General features: G+C 36.2%; 1 protein-coding gene across 1 annotated transcript in view; it reads right to left on the bottom strand.

Moving 5' to 3' along the window:
• Positions 1-26,740, bottom strand: part of LOC150095808 (eukaryotic translation initiation factor 4E-like) — a 151,478-nt gene that overhangs the window by 123,995 nt on the left and 743 nt on the right. The gene's annotated exons all lie outside the window — the stretch shown is intronic.

The raw sequence follows: 26,740 nt of genomic DNA, 5'->3' as shown, positions 1-26,740 counted from the left end.
ATGATGATCAATTAGAATCATTTTGTCTGTGGCATATTATTATTTTGATGGACATAACTTATTAAAATCTGGTATTTCAGATCCTGACCAAAATTTGCTAAGACATTTCAATATTAGCTGAAATGATCATTTTCAGAAAATTTGGCAGAACAATCTGAAATAATGTAAAGTGACTCTTCTAGACAGAATTATAAAATGTTGTATTTATGAATTTTACTGTAATTGTCAAGTCATTAAGTATGGTTTTAGAATGATCATTTTTAGTCCCAAAATATTACAAAAAAATAAAAATAATGTTACAAATGGCATCATTATATGAACTATATACAAGAATGCTAATCCAAAATACCTTATACTTACACTGCTTGGAAAGATATCAACAGACACCCCAAGAGCAAGGTGCATCATAACAAGTAAAGAGTCACTGTATGTAGCTGGCAAAAATTAGAGGAATATAATGCTCCCAAGTCAGTGTAATGTGTCTGGTGAAATGGCTGTGAAAAGGGAACTGACAAAGTTTGAAAGTGGTGTGATAGAATGCCATGTTGCAAGCCTATATGTTTGGCAAATTGAGCCATTCCAGGTCAACAATCAGTGATGCCATACTGAGATGGAAGTGTAGGGAGTCGACTGCAAGTGCTACCCGCAGTGGACGAACCAACCACACCCACCAAATGTGAGAATGTGGGTGCTACAAAGAATACTTTGTAAAAACCACCATTTGTCGGTCAACTCGTTGATAACAGAGTTCAATAAAGCACTTCCCATTATGAACAATTTTACAATGCAAGAATTTTAACTGCATTAAAAACCTAAAAGAAAGCACCTGAATTGGTATAACAGAGGCTATTATACATGGAGAAAAAGAGAATTAAAAACTACTTAATATCTGTAATACAGTTCTTGCTACATCCAAGATTCCACCAGTGGAGAGAAGACTTAATAGCAATACCTAAAAAAGGGAAATTTAAACAATCCAGAAAATTACAAAAGAATCACTACTTTCTACCACAGTAAAAATCTAACAGAATTACCTGGAACAACATGCAGCTTCATCTTCAGTAGAGCAAAGAGCATGTGTAATGAGACATGGAAGTTTGGAAAGCTTGTTATGGAGTGACGAATCATGCTACTCCCTCTACTGAGTAGATGGACAGGTGTAGGTGTGATGGATGTCTGGTGAACGTCTCTTACCAGAGTGCGTAACCCCAACTATGAAATTCAGAGGGGGGGGAGGGGCAGTGTGATTGTATGGTTCTATTTTTCCTGGTTTGGCCTAGGACCTCTGTTCATAGTGCCATGAACAACGAACTCAGTGAGGTATCTCAGCATTCTGGACAATGCCTTCCTACTCTATGGCATTTTTACAGAATTGACTATTGTCTCTTTCAGCAATAAGGCTGCTGCTGTAACTGTGTGATTTGTGGACATGAATGTTACCACACTTGAGATCAGGGCTCTGTGGAGGCCAGCCAAGTGTGGTAACATTCATGTCCACAAATCACACAGTTACAGCAGCAGCCTTATTACTGAAAGAGACAATAGTCAATTCTGTAAAAATGCCATAGAGCAGGAAGACAGTCCAGAATGCTGAGATAGAGACTAATGCAGAAAGAGAGGTGGATGAACTAGAGATACTTAGCATACTGCAGAATCACAATGTAAATACAACTGTAGGATTAGATGGGATATCAGCTTGGGTTATTCAATAATGTGCAAGGGAACTGGCAATACCTCTTACTAATCTAGCTCTTTAATTTAAGTCTCAGCTCTGGTTGAGTTCCAAGGGAGTGGTAAGAGCACAAAATAATTCTCTTTCATAAGGGAGGTTCTAAAAATTATAGACCAATCAGTATCACATATCAGGTGTGATAGTAAAAGCTGAGTAACCAAGTATCCTTACCCTAAAGATGAGATTGAGGACAGATGGCAGAAATTAAAAGAGGGCATAAAAAAAAAGGCAGTAAAACAAACAATTCCCAAATTTGAGAAAAAAAAAAAAAAAGAGTAAACCCTGGATGAATGACAAGATACTGAAAATGATGGAGGAAAGAAAGAAAGAAAGAAACACAAAAATCGTCCTGAATACAAGAACTTAAACAAGGAGATCAGGAAAGAATGTAGAATTGCAAAAGAACTATGGCTCAACAAAATGCATGGAAATTGAACTTGTGGACAAAAAGCACAAAACCAGAGAACTTCATGAAAAAGTTAGAGAGCTAACTAACAAATTTTGCAAAGGGGTAGGCTCTCATTGCATTGAAGATACCAGTGTAAACATCCTAATGGAGAAAGACAAAATAAGGGATATATGGGTGGAGTATTCAAAGGAGCTCTACAATCTTGATAGAATAGATAAGCCAATGCAAGAAGATTTGGAGGAGCCTACTATTCTTACCTGGGAAGTAACAAATGTCATTAGGAAACTGAAACCAGGAAAAGCTCCAGGAATAGATGGAATTATGGCAGAATATCTAAAGGCTTTAGATGATAAGGCTATAAGATCATTGACTGACATATGTAACAAAATATACGAAACTGGACACCTCCCAAAAGATTTTAAGCACTCAACGTTCCTACCAATACCTAAAAAATCGAAGACAATCAAATGTGAAGAATACAGAATAATCAGTCTGATCAGTCAGATAGCAAAAGTTATGTTATATATCATCCTAGAAAGAAATAAACATAAAATCAAAATGGAAATTAATGAAACACAATCTGGTTTCCAGGAAAATAAAGGAACTAGAGGAAGGCCTCTTCAACATTAGAACTATTATAGAAAGATATCTGGAGAAGCACAAAGAAGTCTACTTATGTTTATTGACTACACAAAGGCCTTTGACAATAAACAACATGAACAGCTAATCAAATGCATCAGAAATTTAGGAGTAGATGGTAAAGAAACCAGATTACTGATAAATCTATATTCAGAGCAAACTGTCTCAATAAAAATATCAGGAGAAATCTCGGAGGAATTCCCAATAAAGAAGGGTGTCAGACAAGGCTGTGTTCTTTCTCCTATATTGTTTAATCTCTATACTGAAAATATCTTCCAGCAATTAAAAGAATTTAAAGGAGTCAGTATAGCAGGCAGGAATATAAACAACTTAAGATATGCAGATGATAAAGTACTGCTAGCTGAAAATAAAAAAGATCTTCAAAACCTATTAGAAGAGACGTTGAAGCTAAGTGAAAATTATGAACTTAATTTCAACTTCAAGAAGACCAAAACCATGCTGGTAACAAGGGAAAATACCCGATATAAATATTAAGATCAGAAGAAATATTTTAGATCAAGTAGAGTTATATATATATTTGGGTCAACCAATTGCAGAGAATGGAAAGTGTGATAAGGAAATATTAAGAAGAATAGAAATTGCTAGATCAATCTTCATTAGCATGAAAAACATTCTGACCTCAAGGGAAATTCACACAAAAACAAGAATTAGGTTGTCCAAATGCTAAGTATGGTCAACACTGCTATATGGAGCAGAAACCTGGACAATATCAAAATATTGTGAAAATAAACTAAAACCCTTTGAGATGTGGATCCTCAGAAGAATTCTTAGAGTCCTATGGACTGCCAAAAAAAACTAATTTAGAAATATTAGAGATGATTGGAGAAGATAGGAATCTGTTGAAAACCATTAAGAAAAGGAAAACGACCTACCTTGGTCACATACTAAGGCATGAATCTCTACAAAAAAACACTTCTAGGAGGAATGATACAAGGAAAAAGAAGAAGAGGAAGACAAAGAACAGATTGATGGGAAATATTAAGGACTGGACCTTCTTTTGTCCTATGAAGAATGCAAAAGAGAAGCACAAAACCGTATATGATGGAAGCTCATGGTAGTCAACCAACCTCCTGGAAGGAGATGACATCTGACAAGACAACAGCTGAGTTGGATAAAGAAAATGGCTACGTGATGAATCTAGTGGATTTCACAAAGGCATTTGACAGAATACAACACAGAACTCTGGTATGCAAATTAGAACAAATGGAGATGGATATGACACTGGTTAAGTGGATAAGAAGGTAGCTGCTGGACAGATATCAAAAAGTGGTACATGGAGGAGCAGAATGGAAGCAAAAACAGGTGACTAGTGGTGTGCTGCAAGGTTCAATGCTGAGACCAGTGCTGTTTAATATGTACATAAATGATATTGGAAATAACCTGAAAGGAAATATTCAGTTGTTTGCTGATAATGTGCAATTATATAGAGTAATAGTATCAAGGTAATGTGGAGAGCTTGCAGGATGATTGAAATAGGCTGTCAGTATGGACAAAAGATAATGGACAGCAGTCTAACGTGGAGAAATTTAAAATTATGCATTTTGGGATAAACAGATTACAAGCTGTGTATCACATTGATGGAAATGTACTTCAGGAAATAGAAGCAGCTAGAGATTTAGGGGTAGTGTTGAACAGATACTTATTTAGAGGATATATTGCTAAGGCTGCCCATAAGATTACTCGGCTACTGAAGAAAACATTAACAAGTAAAGAAAAGGAATCTATTCCTCTTTATAAGACATTGATACATCAACATATAGATTTCTATGCTAGAGTCTGGCCTTCTGGGTTTCTTGGGGATGAGGAAGTGGTGGAGAAAATTCAGACAAATTATGGAGACTACAATCATATTAGAATTAATACAACAGAAATACAATCTTAATGCCACCCTTAAACCTCCAACAAAATTAAAGAACTTATTCAACTCACCCAAGTATCCACTTCCTCTACTGGCCCACCCTGGGATTAAATTTTATTCACTGCACATGCAATTTGACATATATAGGTGAAACAGGATGCACAATTCCTATCCAAAAAAAGGAACACAGATACCACATTAAATATAATAACGATGGTAAATCAGACCTTTCTGATCATTCCCTGAATACTCTATATAGAATTGACTGGAAAAGCACCTGTTGTTTACATCACACCAAAATGAGGTATGAACCTAAATTTAAGGAGGCCTGTGAAATTCTTATCAACTACCCTAATCTTAACAATACTGATGGTCTAAAAATCCCAAGAATATGGAAGGCACATATTCTACCCACATAACCTTTTTTTTTTTTGTCTAAGAGTTAATTATAAATAGGACTGTAAGTAATCCTGGATCTTTACTCTAATAAAACTATCTATATGAATTTGTTCTCAGATGTTATAAAGAGAATATGTTTTCGTGCAGTTTTTTGCCACTAGAGGTCAGGTCAGTAGAATAGCAGTTGATCAAATCATTGTCTCTTTGGCATACTGTTTGATATGTAACAGCTTGCCTCTTTATATATGTGTATACTCCGGATGATGACCTCGATATAACTTATTAAAGTAATTAATTCTAACACGGTTTCTCTCTAATTTGTCTGAAATGAATGCTGATCACTGTATAACTAAAGGAAATGATCCCTATGAGGATAAATTGAGTTTTTGTGGATTGCAGTAGTTGGTTGATAGAAGAAAAAGAGAGGGTATAGAAACATATAAGTTGCTTAAAGGGTTTTATAGGATTGATCTGGGGAAAATGTTTCAGCACTTTCCCCAGAACAAGGGGTCATCCCTAGATGTTAAATAAAGGTGTGGTTACTAGGAGCACGAGGAGTAAACGTTTTTGCTTGCAGAGTTGTGAATGAGTGGAATGCACTGCCAAAGTCAGTTATGAGTGTTGAGTGCTTTTCTGTTAATGGATTTGAGAAGAGGTATGACAGATTGTGTGGATAGTTTGGGACTTAGTGTAATGGGTCTGGACTCTATAGAGGTATCCATATAATTGTAATAATAGTAGTAATACATGTTCACTCACACACACCAGTTTCAATGATCTGGAAAGATCTCTCATCACTCAACCCTGATTACTCTGGGATAGCTTTGGTGCTGATTCAAACCTTGGATTTCTTCAATGGTTAGTAAAAACCTGCTCAGCTCCATCATGGTAAGCATTCTGTGAAAAACCTTGACAAGTGAAAACAACATCATATCATATTTCCTGTATACAAGTAGCAAAATATTCCTCTATTCATATTTATTTTACTGAAACATAGGCCAAAAAAAAAAAGTTCTTAATATAATTTTTGAATAACGGCTTCACACATGTGAGATCAAACTAAATATAATTTATTACACCTATATATTTTGCAGGGTGCGTAAGGGTGAAAGCTGTATCACAGAGAGGAGACCTCCAAATAGCCTTAAAAAGGAAAGCAATGGACCAGAGCTTCTGACCTAATGTCTAATCCTCACCTTCTTGTGGTGCAACTGTCAGGTACTACCTTGATACTGAACAAACGAGGATGGACTGGCAATTTGGGATTTAGCTGACCAAATTGTATTCTTGTTGGCTTAAACCACAATATAAAATGATGGTACAACATGACAGAATTTCGTGCTGGCTGAGGCGTCGACTGGTTAAACAAGGTCCCCGTTGTTTTCACCAGAGAACCAGAGCAAAGAGCAAAAAATCAGTTACTGGAACAAATCCTAAAACACTTCTGCAGTTTTTATTGATCTAACTGCTGCATACAACACTGTCTGGAGAGAAAGCATGCTGTATAAATTAATGAAAGTAGTACCATGTCGAAAAACCATACAACTTGTTAATAATATGCTCAGCAATAGATATTTCCGTGTTGTCCTTGGAGAAAATATTAGTAACCAGAAGAAACTTAACGGCTTACCACAAAGTTCATTATTGGCCCCTCTTTTATTTAGTTTATATATAGCAGATATACCAAATACAGCATCTAGAAAATTCTGCTATGCAGATGACATAGCGTTAGCTGCCAGAAATAGAGACCTAAGATGGACGGAGGAAACCCTCACAAACAACCTTGCCTCCATGCATATTTACTTTAAGAAATGGAGACAACAACCAAGCTAAAGTAAAACTTAAGTGTCAACTTTCCATCTCAATAATAAATTGGCAAGAGATGAGTTGAATATCCCATTCGGAAATTCAGTCCTACACCATAATAAATAACCTAAGTATCTAGGAGTTACACTCGACTGTACTCTATCATATAAGAAACATGCTGAAAACACAGTTGAAAAAATAAGAACTAGAAATAACATCATTCAGAAATTATATGGCACTTCCTGGGGTGCAGCAACAAATACATTACGAAAATCTGCACTCGGTCTGGTTTTTTTGGTGGTGGACTACTGTGCTACAGTCTGGCTCAATAGCTGCCACACTAAACTAATTGACTGTCAGCTTAACACCACAATGCGACTTATATCTGGAACCATAAAAACAACTCCTGTTAATTGGCTTCCAATGCTGAGTAACATATTACCATCAAATCTACGACGATGTGCTGCTCTATTAAAAGAATATGACAAAATACTCAATTGCCTATATACATAATGACATATCAGAACTACAGCTTAACAGATGGAAATCAAGAAAGCCCCCTCTTTGTGAAGCTAAACATCTGAGAATAACTAACTATAATACCAAAGATCAATGGACAAGAATGTGGAGCATAAATACTAATGCCCAACTCGAAATTTGGTTTGATAGGCACTGCCTCAACATCCCGAGTATGGAATTGAGTCGAAAGACATTTTTTTTAATTAAAAAAAAAAAAAAAAATAAGCCATATGATAAATAAATAAATCCTAAAACATACCCCAACCCAAGATCACCAGAGTTCAAGATTCGTACTATTAACATAAGAAGCCTGAATGGCAAAGAAATGGAGCTGGCCGAGGAATTGAATAAGTACCAGACTGACATAATAGGGATGACTGAAACAAAAAACACAAAAACTGGTGCAATCTTTCATCAAGAAAAAGAAGGAGTGGCTATAGTATTCAACACTAAATACAAAGCTAATCTTCTTGCATGGCAGGCAATATCAAGTATTGATGTGGGCAAATATCAGAATAGAGAACTAGACACTGAGACTTATTTGTGCCTATGGTCCCACAGAAGGTTCTACTAAGGTAGAAGTGAAGGAATTTTTTGAGGCTTTAGAAAAAGCAACTGACACAATGAAAAAGGAAAAGATGGTCCTTGTGGAGGATCTAAATAGCAGAGTAGGAAATGATTGTCAGACATACAAAAATATGTTGGGAAAATTTGGAGAAAAGAGCAAAGCTAATAATAATGGCAAATACTTGTTGGATTTCTGCTCAGGACATGGACTGGTTATTACTAACACAATGCTCCAACATAAAAATATTCAAAAATTCACATGGTGAGAAGAGGCAAGAATAAAAAAAGTCCCACTGACTATGTTATTATTGATAGTGATGTTTTCTCAATGGTGGAGGACACTAGAGGTGTACAGAGGATTTGAAATTGGAAGTGATCACCATTTAGTCTTGAGCAAGATAAAATTGAATTTCATATTGAAAAGAAGAACATGCAAGAAAGTTTTATTATTATTATTATTATTACCCCAAGACCTCATGGGGTCAAAGACTCATCTGGGAGGTCCTTTTATCTCACACACACACAGCTCATCATACCGTGCCTTGAACACATTTAAACTCCTTGCAGACAACACACTCTCGGGCAAGACATTCAATCATTAACAACACTGCATGAAAAAACCTGCCCCTCACTCCCCTACTCATACCCTCTTTATACTGTTTCCAGGGATGACCCCTGGTTCTCCCCCAATCTCCCACTATTTTTTGTAGACTCTGCAAATTACATCTTCTCAATCTTTCCTCATACTCGACATTCCAGAGGTCAGAAACTACCTTAGTCAATTGCCTTTGGACCCTTTTCAACATCTGTTCATCCTTCTGAAAACCAGAAGGATGAACAGACCACACATGGACTATTGTGACCAAATTTGGGCACAATAGTCCATGTGTGGCCTAATCAAAGCTTTATACAACGGAACAAGAATCTCCCTACTTCTACACGTCAGTGTCCTCATTCTCAGAAGCCTTTGCATTGTCTTCACAATTTTGGTTATGTGTCCCCTAAATTTCAGATCCTTATCCACTATCACCCCCAGATCTCTTATTTCTTCCACCTCCAACAATATATCCTCACCAAGCATAAATTCTGCATCCCATTTCTGTTTTCCAAATTTTAAAACCTTACATTTTGCAGCATTGAACTCACATCTCCATTTCCATGCCCAATCACTCAATTTATTGAAGTCTTCTTGTAAGGCTACAACATCTTCACTACTCTTCATGGTTCGTCCCAACTTTGCATCATCTGCAAACAACTGAATATCTCCATCCAAATCTTCACCTATATCGTTAATATACAAGTTAAACAGTAATGGCCCCATAACAGACCCCTGAGGCACGCCACCAGTGACTTTCCTTTTTCTGGATATCGCTCCACCATACACAACTTGTTGATACCTATCAGATAGTCAGTCTCCAATTCAATGTACTAATCTAATATCCAACCCCATCTGCTCTAGTTTGACTATCAATTTATCATGAGGTACTCTATCAAAAGCCTTTGCAAAATCTAAGTATATTACTGTATATCCTTCTCCTCTGTCAATGGTATTATCTTTGATGTCCATCAAAGATAATACCATTGTTGTCAACAATGGTATTACCAACAACTTAACCACAACACCTGACACACAGATAGGCCTATAGTTTGATGCTTGAGTTCGATCACCTCCTTTATGAAGTCGCACAATCTTGCCCTCTTTAGGGACTTGACCGAGTGCAAGACTCGTATTAAAAAAATATGTCAAGACAGGTGTCAACTCCCTGGCACATTCCTTCAGAATACGTGGCGATATATTATCAAGTCCCACAGCCTTATTATCATCTAGTTTACTCAACTCCCCATACACCTCTTGCTCACTTACAGTCAGTCTCTCCTCCCCATCATCTACTGCTCTCAATCTCTCATGAAGTCACATTCACAAGACTGAAAGCCCTTTATGAATTGCTCATTAAGTATCTCCACCACACATTCTGCAACAGCCATCATTATACCATTTTCTCCTATCAATGTCATCCTTCCGTAATCATTCTTTCTTTTGCTGGCTATATATCGAAAGAACTACTTAGGATTCTTTTTGGCTTCATTAGCTAACTGCTGTTCATACCTCTCTTTAGCTACCCTCACCAACCAAGTCACCCTCCTTGTATGGTCTTTGTAGACCTCATGGAATTGGTTATTTCCACTTCTCTTATGCTGCCTCCATAATGCCTTTTTTCTCTGTATCGCATGCTTAATCTCTTTATTCATCCATCACACCTACCTTATTTAACCTTTTCACCCTTGGAATACACTTAGACATTGCATCTACTAGATAGTTTTTGAAAATCTCCCAAGCTGCATTGATCTCTTTTTCAGTTAACTCACCATTCCATGCTACACCGGCAAGATGTCTCCTGAGCTCTTCATAATCACCCCCCTTGTAGTTCCACATATACCCTTTTCTCACTGAGGTCCTCACACTGCTGGCAACCATCCGGATGATCACCTCATGGTCACTCTCACCAATTGGTGGATGATTTGACACCTCATTTATAATTACATCCTCTGATGAAATGACCAAATCCAAGACCCTCAATCCTTGCGTGCCCTCTGTTATATACTGTCTGAGGTAGTTATCCCTCAAAAACTCAAGAAACTCAATTTCTTTACTTCCACTTGCTATCTTATCATTCCAGCCTATATTACCATAATTAAAATTGCCCATAATGATCACCCTTTTCTTATTTGCTTGAATAATTTGATTATACATTTCATTATCGCCACCATCCACATTACCTGGTCTATAGCAACATCCAACCAAGTATTTGATTCCATTCACCTCTATCTCACACACACTGCCTCAAAACCACTGGCACTATTTCCCTCTTGCATCTCTACTTTGTATGGACATAACTCTTTCTCTATCATCAATAGCACCCCACCTTGTTTTTTACCCATTCTATCCTCATGAAACACATCATACCCTTCCATCTCTATTCCTGTCAGGATGTCGTCCTCTTCCAACCATGTCTCACTTATTCCGACAATCTTTGGGTGAACAGACGCAATTAATGCAACCATTTCATCTGCCTTGTTTCTTATACTTCTAGCATTTGTAAACAAACACAACAGCTCATTTCTGGGTCTACAGCTAGTTCCACTGATACCACTCACTCGATGTGATCTCTCCATGCTTGACTGGGGCCATTTCCCTTTCTGCTTATTCATTTTAAAACCCATTTCAATTCCAACTGTTTCCTTTTGATCCCAGGTCATGCCATTTCTTTCCTGTCTACACATGCTCTCACCTCCTCTCGGAGCATCCACCTTTCTCACGCTGTGTATCCCTGTCCACCCTGAGCCTCCCCGTTTCTCTGCTCCCCTTGCATACCCATTCTCTCATTTTCCATACTCATACCACTCATTTCCTCATTCATAACCACCTCTTCAATCTCTCCTGCTCTTCCACATCACTTCCTGCTTGATCTGATTCATTCTCTCTCTGTCACTCTACCTCACTTCTCTACCTTCCAGCAGCAGTCTCTTCAAGTGACTCATGCCATAACCACTCAAATGCAGTCCATCGCTCTCATACAGTTCACTTCTTCCTTCAAACTCATTCCACACATTAACAAACTGTACTCCCATCTCCTCACACATTTCAGCCAGCATATCATTCATAATCCTTGCTCTCTGCCTCATCTCACCAGTCACACCTAGGCAACATGCTGACTACCCTTCCTGTCACACTATTTTCTTTTATCCTTCTAAGGAGCCTCCTGACATCCATTCTGACTTGCTCTTTGTTCTCTGTTAAATCATTCGTGACGATTAAAACCATCAACTCCTTTGCTCACTTGCTTCCTCCTGATATCCAATGCCTCAATCACTCTACTCATTTTACTGCTTGGATAAAACATACCTTGTGCATCCTATCATCCAGCACATCTTTAATAATGGAGTTGCCATATAATGCCACTCGCTCATCTTTTGTGCCATCATGATTAGTTTTAATAGTTTTTACCCGAATTTTCTTAATTTCATCTCTTTCCTCCTCCAATCCAATTCAACTTCTGAATCTTGCATCACATTCTCTATATCATTCATTCTTTCTAATTTTCTAACTCTCGATACCCTCTTCTTACTTTCACCCTTCTGTGATTTCGTACTTTTGGTCCAACATGCGTCCAACTTTCACTATCATTCATTCTTTCGATTTTTTCCACTTGCGATTCCTACTTCACACGCCATTTCCAGTTTCATTTGTTCTCTCAATTTCGTTTCCTTCCGCCACTCTCACACTTATTAATATCCGCTATGGATTTTAAATCACTTATTTTCTTTTTTACTGATTTTTTAACATTCTTTGGCCTCTCTTTCATACCATCCTTCTCTTTTAAGAAATAAAAGCTGAGCAACTCTCAGATGTGAACTGTAGACACAAACATTATTCAAGAACAAATGAAAGAGTTTGGGAACAGGAAACAAATCTTGGAGATTCAGTGGCAAGCCCTGAAGAAAACATGATTGCAGCCTTAGAGGGTATGTTGTGAGGTTGTTTGCAAGGACAGAAAAGTCAGAACTCCATAGTGGACATTGGAAGTTAAAGATGCAGTGAAGGAAAAGAAGAAAGCATACCAAAAGTTTCTGGCAAATAAGTCAGCTTTTGCTCTTAGAGAATACAGAGACAAATGAAAGAAAGATAAACACCGTGTAAAACTAGCTAATCAAAAGTCATGGGAAGACTTTGGTAAGAACATAGAAAATAAATATAAGATATTATGGAGGTTGTTGAAAAAGCTCAGAAATGGAGGAAAGAGTGCTGTAAAAGGAATCAGAGATGATAAAGGTAACATGAAAACTAGAGAAAAAGATATCCTTGATATATGGAGCTATTACTTTGAAAAATTGCTAATTGAACCAAGCAGGATGGCAGCACAGTGGAAAAAACACTCAACAGACATGGAATCAGGAATAATATCCATAATTGAAGTAGAAAAAGCTATCAAAAGCCTGAAATATGGAAATGGAACTGGAGTAGATGATATTCGACCAGAAATGCTCATGTATGGAGGTATAAATGTCTGACAGTGGCTGCGCTCCATAGTTCAGAAGACCTGGACAGAGGGACGAATTCCAGATGATTGGAGTAGAGCTCTCATAGTACCATATACAAAAAGGAAAATAAAACCGAATGGGAGAATTACAGAAGTATTCCCTACTGAGTGTTCCCGGTAAGATTTATGCAAGTATACTTGAGAAATGGTTGAGAAAGATTGTGGAAGGGACGCTTGGTGAGGAACAAGCTGGATTCATGCCATATAGAGGCTGTCAGGATCAGATTTTCACTTTACGACAAACAGTTGGGAAATCATGGGAATATAACAAAGATCTGTATTTAAGTTTTTGTAGATCTGCAAAAGGCATATGACAAGGTGCCATATATTCAAAACGCTACAGTTGTATGGTGCCATTGGGACATTATATCAAGCAATATTCAGTCTTTATTGAGTTCTAAGTCAGCAGTTAGAATTGAAAGAAGTATAGGAAGATGGTTTAATGTGTCAGAGAAGGTTGTACATCATCCTCTCTGTTAATATTATCTATATGGATCATATTATGAAGGATAGTGGTATTAAACTTGATATCAAAATTGGAAATGTTAATCTCAGCTCTTTACTTAATGCAATGATGTTCTACTTTTAAATAAATCTGGTACAAATCTGCGAGATTCCTGACTAAACTGAATAACTGTTGTAATAGATATGGTATGAAGGTCCACAATAACAAGACAAAGACAATGAAAATATGCAGAAGCACTGAAAATATCAACTGCATTTTGAATCGAGAACCTATTGAACAAATAAAACATTTCGGCTACTTAGGCACGATTTTTAGTGAGGATGGTAATTAAATATGGAAATAGACAACAGAATCAACAAAACAGGTATGGCAGAAAGTCATGAATAAATTCTGATGGAATAAGAGAGAAATTAGTCAAAACACCAAATTAGCTGTATAGAACACAATGTTCAAGTCAATTTTAACTTATGGATCTGAGAGCTGGGTTAGAAATAAAGTACTTGACCAAAGACTAGAGACCGCAGATATGAGTCCTGAGAAAGATTAGGAGGTGTGAACAGATGGCATCAATGGCAATATCATATTAAAAATGAGGATATTAGGAAAGAACTTGACATTGTTAGCATCCAGGAATGTGTTAACAGAGAAAAGCTGAGGTGGTAGTCACTTAAACAGAATGAGAGATTAAAGGTTAGCAAAAGAAGTGTTTCTCTACCTGGTTGGCTAGTAAAGACCCAGAGGAAGACCAAGATATAGATGGATTGATACAGCATAACGTGCCTTAGAAGACAGAAATATAAGATCTGATAATGTTGGAGTCTTGGCAGATAACAGATTGATTTGCAGGAAAACTGTTTTCTGATATTATTATTATTAGACTTCCATGGAGTCAATGACTCATTGCAGGAGATCCTCCATCACACACACACACACACACACACACACACACACACACACACACACAGTTCCTCATATCGTGACTTAAATGCATTCACTGTCTCCACATTCACCACACTTCCAGGCAATGTAAAGTTAGTAATTACGAAAGTTCTTCACGTAGTTCTATCATAATATCCTGTACACACGTTTGAGGGTACATGTCAGGAATTATGATGATGGGGATGTTGATATATTTTGCTGAATATATCAACTCTGCCTTTTCCTTGAAAGAATCTCATCACATATTGTGTGAAATATAAAGGAGTAATAAATTATATTTATTATTAACACATCTCCATAGAGACAAAAGACTCACTGCAAGAAGGAAACCCTGTTACAGACACACACACAGCCCATCAAACTGTGCTTTAAATTCGTATTCAATGTAGAGGGAGTGCTGTGGATGATAGCAGGAGAATAATGTCCACATAAGGTAGACAAGAAAGATGGAAATAGTGGCAATGGTTATGAGGAAGTGTGGTGTGGGGTGGAAGATGACAGGAAGACAAATTTAGTTGAATGTTGCTATAGATTCAGGGACTCGTGGTGTGTAGTGTTTGTTGAGAGCTCCTGATAAGATAAGTGTTATTTTAAGTTATCATTGACAATTTTCCTTGAATATTATGTAGTTTTGTTTGCTTTTCGTATCTTGGTGTGTCTGTTTGTGTGTTTTTGGTGTTATTTCAATTATTAATTTGATAAGATACGATAGAAGCATGCACATGGCTCCGGTAAGAAGGAAAATAATGGCAGCCAGTAAGAATGGTTCACCATCTTTGTTCAATAACTGTAACATAAAGGAGATTATTCAATGTACTATCTGCGAAATGTATGCTTTGCAGAGAGTGGTTGGAGTATGGTTAGATCATGATAGTGGAATAAATGTGTGTAGAAAATGTAAGGAAAATGGGGAATTAAAGTGTGTTTCAGGTTGAGTGTAATATTTTTGTCAAATGTCAGAATGTAGAAAATAGCGATATGATAAGAAATTGCGAGGTTGTACCAGACAGCTGTGAGGGTGGCGTTGAAAGTGAGAATGAAGGCATTAATACAGAGCAAATGAGGGTTTAACAGATAATAAAAAAGATGAGACAGATGCAATGAGTGAGATCACACGGTTGAGCGGAGAGATACATAGGGCAAAGTGGCAGCTGGAGCATATGCACAAATGTCTACCAAGTGTACCAGCTAATAAAAAAAAGCATGATAAGAAAAATAAGAGTATGATTGTGAACGTAAACAAAATGAAGGAACGAGTGCTGTATGGAGATTCGTTAGTACGAGGTGTGATAGTAGAGAATTTGACAAATTCGTACCAACCTAGTGCAACCATTAAGGACATAAGTGAGTCTATTAGAGAGCAAAAGGAAAGGGTGAAAGAAATGATTGTTGTAGCAGGTACGAATGATTTGAAAGGAGATAAAATGGAAATGATAGAGGACCTGAATGAATTGTTTGAAGTAGCAAAAGAAAAGAGTGAGAGAGAGTTAGGATGAATAGTCTTTTCTGCAGTATGACAGTGAAGTGTTTAAAAGGAGGGCCATAATTGCAAATGACTTTATGCGTGGGTTATGTATGACGAGTGGTGTGGAATTTGTGTATGTGTGGAGTGAGATCGATGGGCGAAAGGATCTATATAAGATGGATGGTTTGCATTTGAATGGATTCGGTGTAAGGAGACCTGAAAAAGTGTTGTTGAATGAAGTGGATGTGCAGAATCAGGGAAACTAGATTTATTAAGGGTGGGAAGGAAGTAGATATGCAGTCCTTAGGGAGGCAGTTGAGTGTATGAATGAGTATAATATGCCTGAGTGAATAAGGAGGATAACAAATCAGAATGGGATAGTTAGTATAAGGCACCAAGGTAGGGATGGGGCTAACAGGGGCCTGCAATTCATTTTCAAGTTTAGGGCATACATTGCAAAAGTGGCAAAATCAGCTCATCAAATCACTTGGTTGCTGAAAAACACTTTAACGAGCAGAGACAAACAGGTTATTGTTCTCTGTATCGAGCTTTGATAAGACCCCATCTAGACTACTGTGCCCAGATATGGGTGCCAGGGTTTCTTCTTGATGGGGAGGAGGTGGAGAGGATCCAGAGACGAGTGACCAAGATAATAGCAGAACTATGGAATGAACCTTATTAGAACAGGTTGAAGATTTGAGGGTTGCAGAAATTGGTTGATAGGGAGATAAGGGATGATATGATTGAGACATTCAAATTACTGAAGGGTTTCTATAAGATTAATTCAGAAGATATTTTTGAGAATAAGACTTGTAGTGGGAGGACTAGGGACCATGAATGAAGCTTGGTAAGAGTGTGGTTAGCAAGGGTGTTAGAGCTAGGATTTTTACTTGGAGAGTGGTAAATCAGTGGAATAAGCTGCCAGAGTCTGTTGTGGGTGCCATGACTGTAAATGAGTTCAAGGTGAAGTATGATAGATACTGTGTGAATGTTGAATAGTTGTTCTTGACATGATGGTGGGCTTCCCTCGATGAGACTAAGGACTCCTTGGAGCTGCCCATAATAATAATGATAATAATGATAACTTGGTTAGTGAACAAAGAGCAATTATTATGGCAGTGTAGTTGGGAATGAAGAGATAGCATTTGTGAATAAAGAAAATGAATTTGAATTCTCGATAGACAACTATCGCAGGCAGCATGTAAAGAAGTGCACACAAGGACTGAGTTTTACACCTGATCATTTCATCAGAGGATGTCATTGTGAGTGAAGATTTAAACTTTACCTCCAGTTGGACAGACTGATCACCTGGGTTGTGGCTAGTCGTATACAGACTTCTGTGAGGAAAGGGTATATGTTGAAGTACAATGACAAGCTTAGACAGCTTGCAGCTATAGCATGGAATGAGAGCGAGTGGTAAGGAAATAAATGCTGCTTGGGAACTGACAAAGAGCATCAATGTGTGAATGTATTCTGTAGGTCAAAAGGCTGAATGAAGTAGGTGTAAAATAGATGAATGAAGGGTTTATCTGGAAGAAGAATGTACTTTGCATGCAGTACAAGATTTATAATGGCAATAATCAGTTACATGAAAAGTATACAGAACAAGTCAAGAGAGTGACTCAGTAAGGTGAACAAAAGTGTTGTATGAGCAGAAATTAGCAATAAGGCCAAGAAAAACTTTTTTTTTAGAGTTTTTTTTTAGATATGCGGCGAGTAGAAGGAGGAATGTTTATGATAAGATGATGTTCATAGATGAAAATTGGAAATCGGTAACTACTACAGAAGACATTGTTGAGGTATTCAGTGATCAATTATAAGAATGTAAAGGACATGGGAGAAGATGGCTTAAATGTCAGTGAACAGCAATTTGAGGAAATAAATAGCCTTGATGTCAATAAGGCAATAGGATTTGATGACATATCATCACACATATCTTAAGGGAATGTTCCAGGGAATTGGCAGTAGCACTGGCATGCTTATTTAATAAGAGTCCTACAACAGCACAGGTTCTAAGGGAGTGGAAGCAGGGTAAATATGAATATATTTACCATTCTTTAAATATAAATTATTCCACTGCATAAAAGTGATGATAAAAGGCTATAGATAAAATTACAGGCCAATCTGTATATCTGAATTTGTGGTGAAAGTACTAGAGAGATGGGTGAGAACTATGATACAGAAATGGGTTGATAACAGCAGTATTCTCTGTAGTTATCAGCATGGGTTTGTTAAAGAGAGAGATCATGTTTTACTTATGTACTATAATAAGGTGATAAATGTCTTGGAACAGACACTGCAAACACTATATGCAGAAGGGAAGAGATATGGACTAAATGTCAATTTTGACAAAACTAAAACAATGATATCAGCACAACAGGAATTACCGAACGAAGTTATTATTACAGGTATCTCCACGGAGTCAGTAGACTCATCGCAGGAGACCCAAACTATCAAAACAATATCTATCATATCTCCTCTTCAATTCATGTACAGACGAAGAACTCACAACTGATTCAAGCAATGCATTCTACTCATTCACCACCCTCCAGGCAAAAAACCTCGTTCCCACACCCTTGTTAACCACACTTTTCCTTAATTTCCAGAGATGACCAGTTCTTCTATCACTATCACACAGCTCAAACATTTCCTCTGCATCAATCTTATAAAAACCTTTTAGTAATTTAAATGTTTTTATCATATCCCTCGTCTCCGCCTATCAACCAACCTCTACAATCCACAAGCTCTCAATCTATCAATGCAGGGAGCAGTTTTTACATCACTCACCAACGTAGTCACTCTCCTCTGAACCCTCTGCACAACCTCCTCATCTCCAAAGAATCCAGGTGACCAGACCTGAGCACAGTAATCCAAATGTGGAAGTATCAACGCTTTATAAAGGGGAATAATAACCTCTTTATCTCTGAATGTTAGTGTATTCCTCAATAACCAAGTAATCCTATGTGCAATCTTGGGCACCTCAGCAATGTGTCCCCTGAACTTCATCCACCAACACCCCTAAGTCCCTAGCGTCATCAATCTCTTGGAGCACCGTTCCATCAACGTAGTACACAGCTGGTAATCTTTTAATCCTAAAATGTATAACTTCACACTTTTGCACATTGAACTGACATCCATTACCTTTTGCCCATTTTGCCAGCTTATTTAAATCATCCTGCAAACTCTCAACATCAGCTTGATGTTTTATTGCACTACCCAACTTTGCATCATCAACAAACAACTGAAACAACTCTCTTTAAGCCATTTCCTATATCATTTATGCACAAATTAAACAACAATGGCTCAAGCACAGAGCCCTGAAGCACACCACTGGTCACCTGCCTCATCCTGGACTCTGCTCCTCCAAACACAACCTTCTGGTATCTCTCCCTGAGCCAGTCTCCTATCCATATCACCAGTTTAGTATCCACCCCAATGGGGTATCCTGTCAAAAGCCTTAGCAAAATCCAGAAGTACCACTGTGTAGCCATTTCCTTTGTCCAACTCAGATGTCATACTATTATATAAAGTTAATAAATTGCTAAGGCAGGATCGACCTTTAACAAAACCATATTGGCCCCTATAGAGTATCATATCCTGATCCACCAATTCTTGAATTTTGTCTTTCACCAACTTTTCCAATACTTTTACCACCACTCCTGAGATGGTGATTGGTCTATAATTAACAACCACAGTTTTAGAGCCATCTTAATGCAAAGGAACTACTTTGCATTCCTTCCGCTCCCTAGGGACCATACTGGAGTTCAAACTTAAGTTAAATGATGAGTCTTTTGATGCCATAGAGGCCTGAATAATAATAATAATAATAATAATAATAATAATAATAATAAATAACCAAGTAAGAATAGGTGACAATTCCTCTGCACTTTCACACAACATCTGCACTGATATTCCATCTAAACCTACAGCAGTGTTTGCATTTAAATTTTGCAATATACTAAGTACCTCTGATTTCTTAACTCTCACATCAGTTATTGCTACAGGTACAGAGATATCCTGACTTGGGTGATAGACTTTTGAAAAGTGATCACTCAGTAACTCTACTATTACATCTGAATTTGTCACCTCAATATCATCAGCACCCACTAAAGTTATCTTTCCTTTTACTGGCCACATAGTGGAAGAACTCTTTGGGATTACCCTTGATCTCCTTGGCTAGGGACCTCTCATAATCTGATTTAGCTTTTCTTACTATGCTGGTAACCTTCCTAGATTGGACCTTGTACTGCTCATGGGTGTACTGATCGCCTTTCTCCTTGTAAATTCTCCATAACATTTTCTTTTTTTTGCAGATCAAGCTTGATGCTACTACTCATCCATCTAATGCCTACCTTGTTTGTCTTCCTGACCATGGGGACACAATCTGATATTGCCTTCCTCAGATACCTGCTGATTTTATCCCATGCACTGCTAACATCTTTCTCCTGCAATATGTTCTGCCATGGGACTGCTGCAAACTCACTCCAAAGTTTGTTATGATTGCCTAACCTGTAGTTCCGAATATACCCCCTCTTAAGAGAGAAATTCACAAATTTTGCAACCTCCCAATTCAATACTACATGATCGCTCTCACCAATTGCAGGTAACGAGGACACCTTACTTATGCATATATCCTCTGAACCAGGTCCAACACTCTCACACCACGTGTCCCTTCAGTTATGTGCTGTTTCAAGTAATTGAATGACATATGCACGTAAATACAAGAAAGATATTTAATAACCAAATATTTCGGTCTGGAAATAGCAGACCATCTTCAGTGGTATTACAAGAACAGTTTTAAAAAATACAAGTTAGAATACTAACAATAGATCGTTAAAAATAGAACATGCCGTGTGATGTTATATCACTAAGTATTAAGTATAAAATGGAATATTTTGAAGTAGACATGATTGAAAAAGAAAAAAAAATTAATGAGTAATCTTGATTAGACTTTCCCAGATTTTTGATATAGATATACAGTCATTACGATTCAGGTTGGGAAGATGGAGCAACCTGAATCGTAATGACTGTATATCTATATCAAAAATCTGGGAAAGTCTAATCAAGATTATTCATTAATTTTTTTTTCTTTTTCAATCATGTCTACTTCAAAATATTCCATTTTATACTTAATACTTAGTGATATAACATCACACGGCATGTTCTATTTTTAACGATCTATTGTTAGTATTCTAACTTGTATTTTTTAAAACTGTTCTTGTAATACCACTGAAGATGGTCTGCTATTTCCAGACCGAAATATTCAGTTAATTAAATATCTTTCTTTTGTTTACGTGCATATATCATTCAGTCTTATGTCACAAGTATCCTTAAAACACAAGTTTCAAGTAATTACCTCGTAGAAGATATATGAATTCCATTTCCTTTTTGCCACATATTTCCTCCTTCCAATTGATATCACCATAATTAAAATCCTCCATAATAATCACTAACCCTGTGCTCATTGCACTAATTTGCTGATGCATGAATTCAATATCACCTCCTGTACCCCGTGGGCTATAGCAGCAACCAACTGTATATTTGGTTGCGTTGGTCACTATTTCACACCAGACCGCCTCAAATGAACCATCATTCACATGTCTATCATACTGATATATACTACTACTTTCTTTGGCTGCAACTCATCAGCTATAATCAACAGTACTCCCCCCCTCCATTCTATCTTTTCTATCCTCCCTGAAAATACTGTACCCTTCACTTTTGATTCGAGTGACCACATCTTCTGCTGAACAGCCAAGTTTCACTAATGCCTACAAATTCTGGTGAGATTGCACTGACTAATGCCAAAAATTCTTCCCTCTTATTTCGAATGCTTCTTGCGTTAGTATACAGAAATTGCAGATTCCCTTTAGTTCTTGTACCAGCTTTAGAACTGATATACATGTCACTAATTTCAGTAGTCCCATGCCAATTTTTATTCGCTCTAGTCTGCAATTTATTTTGCGAATAAGGATCAAATTTAGTTTCCCTGCCCAATTACTTCAACTTGTTCAGAAAACAGTAACTTCTTCAATCGCTTATGACCTTCCATGTTTAGATGCAACCCATCTCTTGCATATAGCTGTCTTTTGCCTTCAAACACACTCAAGACGACAAATTGCAGACCGCTTTTTTGCACATTCTTGCAATCATATCATTCATTATCATCGCTCGTCTACTTAACTCATAATTGTCAAATAATTGCTATAAATTAATATTAATAAAATATTAAATAATTCTTAAAAACCATTTTTTGATGGTTACATAAGAATCTCCCAAGTTACCATAAAGGATTTCAACCGAAAAATGTGTAATACTTCTCATATCTTGGATGCCACAATGCTAAGGTGACCAATCGTCCTCCTTTAGGGAGGACAGTCCTTCTTTTGTAGGTTCTGTCCTTTCTCGAAAAGTGTCCTCCTTTTCGATATTTTAAAACTAATCTGTTAATCTCTGTATTCAGAGATGCCGTGCCAAATTGTTACACGTCATGTGACAGTACAGTTCGGAAAGACACAATTATGAAACGCATGCGCAGGGCATAGGAGAACTTCACGTGTCTCGCACCATTGCGCACTTCACTTTGTTTACTTTATCTCTATATTATACTTAGTGTTTATTTCTAACAGAAATACGAAATTATTTCTTTCTCAGTGAATATTATACTCAGGTAAGTACAATTCACGTTTTATTAATTCATTAATTCGATTTTATACAACCCTGTTTTCAACACAAGTGTAAAATAATTTAAATATAGATTTAGTAAAGTTTTATTGCTTTTGTTATTAAAATTTTAGTTTTAATTATTAATTTTATTTATTCATAATGTGCTTGCATCATTCGTGTGGCTCTATGTTTTATTTTTAATTTTTAATTTCATTTAAGGGATGGAAAAATCAAGAAAGAGGAAATGTCATTTCAACGATAAATTGAAAAAGGAATTTCCACTCCTCATATCAAAGAGAGACAACATTGTTTTCTGCAATATTTGCAGAGGAGAATTTTGTATTGCAGTTTGAGGCAGGGCAGCTATAAGGAAACACTTGAACACCAACAAACATAAGCAATCATTAGATGCATCAGCTTCCAGTAGTAAAGTAACCTATTTTTTTAAAACTTCTAATTATTCTGAAGATGAAAAACAGTTAGCTGTAATGGAGGGAACATTTGTATTTCATACCATAATTCACAATCAAAGTTTTCGTAGTATGGATTGTACAACTAAATTATTGAAAAACTTTCACAATGCTAAATTTTCATGTGCCAGGACAAAATGTGAGGCTATTATTAAATCAGTATTTAAAAATTAGCGTGATAAAATACTTGCAGAAGACTTGAAAAATGCAGCATTTGTAATGGTTTTATCTGATGCATCAAATCATAATGAAACCAAATTGTATCCAATACTAGTAAGGTATTATAATGTTACCAAGGGCATTCAAGTAAAAATTTTTAATTTAGAATCCATTGAGGGCGAAACTGCTGAAATTCTGTCAAACCACCTATGCAGAGTAATAAATGAAAACAATTTGAAATCTAAAGTTGTTGCACTAACAGCTGATAATACAAACACAAATTTTGGTGGGCGAAGACGCAAAGGAGTGAATAATGTTTATGTAAAATTACAAGATTTACTCCAAAAGAAAATACTAGGAATAGGTTGTAATGCACATATTTTGTCAAATGCAATCAACACAGCATCATGTGCCATGCCAATTGATGTAGAAATAATAATAACGACAACTTATTTGTATTTTAGTCGTTTTATTGTTCGCTACTTTAAAACAATTTTGTGAAGACGCAAATGTTGAATACAAAAAACTTTTAGGATATTCAAAAGTTAGATGGCTTGCTCTAACACCTGCTATAGAGCGTGTTTTACAATTATTTGAGCCTCTACGTTCATATTTTTTAAGTTTAGACAAATGTCCAAAAATTCTGGAATCTTTTTTCAATTATGAATTATTGGAGATATTAATGTATTTTGTACATAATCAGGCATCTATTTTCCACAAAACGATTCAAAAGATTGAAGGTGAACATATTTCAGCTACAGAAGTTAGTCTTATTTTGAACGATTTTGTCCTTCAATAATAAAAAGAAAATTGTCAAACTTAGAGGAATAAAATCCGGGCATAACGGAAAAGTTAAACCAAAGAAGTGCAGATTTTTTACCAAACATGTTCCCAATATGTCGAGGAATGGTCTGAAATATCACAGGAAATAACAGTTTTCAATGGTGTTTTTTGACTTCATCGCAAGTAAATTGGGCAGATATTGAAAATTGTGTCGAGTTTTTATCGAAAGAAATGCCTGATATTAAAATCGATGAGAATTGTCTGTTTGAAGAAATTAGAAGACTGAATGTATATTTAAATTCTGATAAATTAGAACAATGGGAAAATCAACATGTTGAAATTGATAAAAGATGGGTGGAAATATTTAACCATTTCAAAAATGAACACATTCCATATGAAAATTTAGTTATTCTTGTTGAATTTACGTTGTGCTGCCCTGGAACTAATGCAGCAGTTGAAAGAGTTTTTTCAATTGGTAATGATTTTTGGACAAGTGAGAAATCAAGATTGAATGTTGATAATCTAGCTGCAGCACTTACCGTAAAATTCAATAAGAAGGATATTTCTTGCTCCAAAATTTCCAATATATTGTTAGAAAATGATATATTGACAAAAATATTCATTTAATGGAAAAATACTCATTTAATTAAATAATTAAAAGGGATGTAAGCATAATTAGTGTATTTTTGTTTAAATTAATAAAATGTTTCATTTATTTACGTTGTACTTTTTTTTTAAATTTTTTCGTCCTCCTTTTCATTGTAAAAAAATTGGTCACGTTAATAATGCATGACTTGGGTACCCCCCCCCCACACAAAAAAAAAAAGAGGTAAAAATTACAATAGCCAGAGCAACAGCTATTTTAAAAGCCATGGACAAAATATGGAAGAGCCAAGATATAAAAGATATACACTAAAGTGTGTATTGTGGAAACCTGTATCTTCAGCAGCATGCTCAATGGATGCGAGGCCTGGGTACTCCTGAGAGAATCTGAAATATTAGCAATCGAAAGAAAGTGCTATAGAAAGATCTTGAGAATATGGTGGATCCAGAAAGTTAACAATGAGGAAATATATAGACCAATACAACCAAAAGAAAACTTGATCCAGAAAATAATTGAAAGAAAAAGAATGAACGATGAGAGGAAATTAAAAACATGGCTGTTTGGGATGATTGAAGGAAAGAACAAAAGAGGAAGACCAAACAGAAAATGGGGATGACATTGTAAAATGGTGCAGAAACTCTGTACACAAATTGAGTCATCTTGGCCAAAATAGAATGCAATAGAATAATCATATCAAGATGGCATCAGACCAGTGGTTGTTGTGGACAAGGGAGATGCATATATATAGTGGTAAAGTAAGTCTAATCTTTAGAGGTACCTGTGGCATAATTATAAATAATCAATTACACGATAACCACAGTCTGTTCCCAATAAAGATTAGTTATTAGCATAATGTCTTTTCCACCCATGCTTATTTTTGAAAGATTTCAATTAATTGCTCATGTTGTAATTTATGAAGCAGGGGTACACATCTTTTTGTTTTTCTAGATATCTTTCTATGATGGTTCTGATGATGAAAATACCTTCTCTTGTACCTACATTTTCCCTGAAACCATTTTGCATATCATTTATTTCTTCAAGAATAATGTGAATTATTCATCTTGTAGCTTTTGTTTTTTTGAGGGGGAATTGGAACAAAGCTGACTGATTAATATCTTTGGGTAGAAATCCAGTCTTGTATAATTATTGCATCTCTCATTACATAATTCTGTTAGGAATTTCAGTTCTCCACCTAAAGCCCTCAACCATTCTGCCAAGATATTATCTATTCCTGCAGCTTCATGTGGTTTTAGTCTTTTGATGCCATTTTCAATTTCACAAAGTAAAATGGATGGTTCTTCTAAATTTTCTTTTTGAGAATATTATTTCTTTGTTGCTCGTATAATTTCATTGTGTATTCAATTCGTCTTTCCATGATTTATTTTTTATCCATTAGAATATGGTCTCTTGTGTCTCTAATTACACTTCTGTGATTTATATTTGTCTTCCTTATCATTTCTCTGATCTTCTCATGCATTTCCCTGCTTTTTCTCAGCATTTCCCTTCTATGCTTTCTATCAAAGTTTTCTACATCTGTACATTTATTCCTTATCCTCTTTGGCTTCCTTGCATTTTTTAAAAAAAATTTCTTTATTCATGCTTTATATATCCAGGTTTGTTCTTTAACCTTTTTTCTGTTCCATCAACTTTAATATTTTTTCATTTATCCAAGGCTTATCTCTTTTCCATTTTAATTATGGGATTTTAATTTTGGCTGCTTTGTTGATGCTATTTTTGAATGTTTGCCAGTTCATGTTAATTTCATCCATTGGTTTTCTATTTTCTGTGTGAGCTGTGGTATCAGACTTGTTAAGGAATTTTGTAAATTCTTTTAATATATTAAAACATTATCATATTAAGTAAACATTTCCAAATGATGGAAGATCAAGTCCTCCATGATATTTGAAATGTTCATTCACTCAAAGTCCTCCAATGTACAGTAATCAAAAACCGAGGACTGATCCTTCACAACACTTCAAAATCATTAACTAATATGTAATACTTAAGACCTCCCAATGCCGCGATCATATGCAGAATTTACACAACACCTAACATTACTACCGATAATGCGTAAATAAACTATCATTCCAGTATTTTCAACGTAATTGGGAAATATTTAGTTTTTGTCTAATTTTTTTT

Source organism: Typopeltis vanoorti, chromosome 19, assembly GCF_054136105.1.
Source record: "Typopeltis vanoorti isolate ZY-2024b chromosome 19, IOZ_Tvanoo_1.0, whole genome shotgun sequence".
Classification (NCBI taxonomy): Eukaryota; Metazoa; Arthropoda; class Arachnida; order Uropygi; family Thelyphonidae; genus Typopeltis; species Typopeltis vanoorti.
This window is presented reverse-complemented; position numbering and strand designations above follow the sequence as displayed.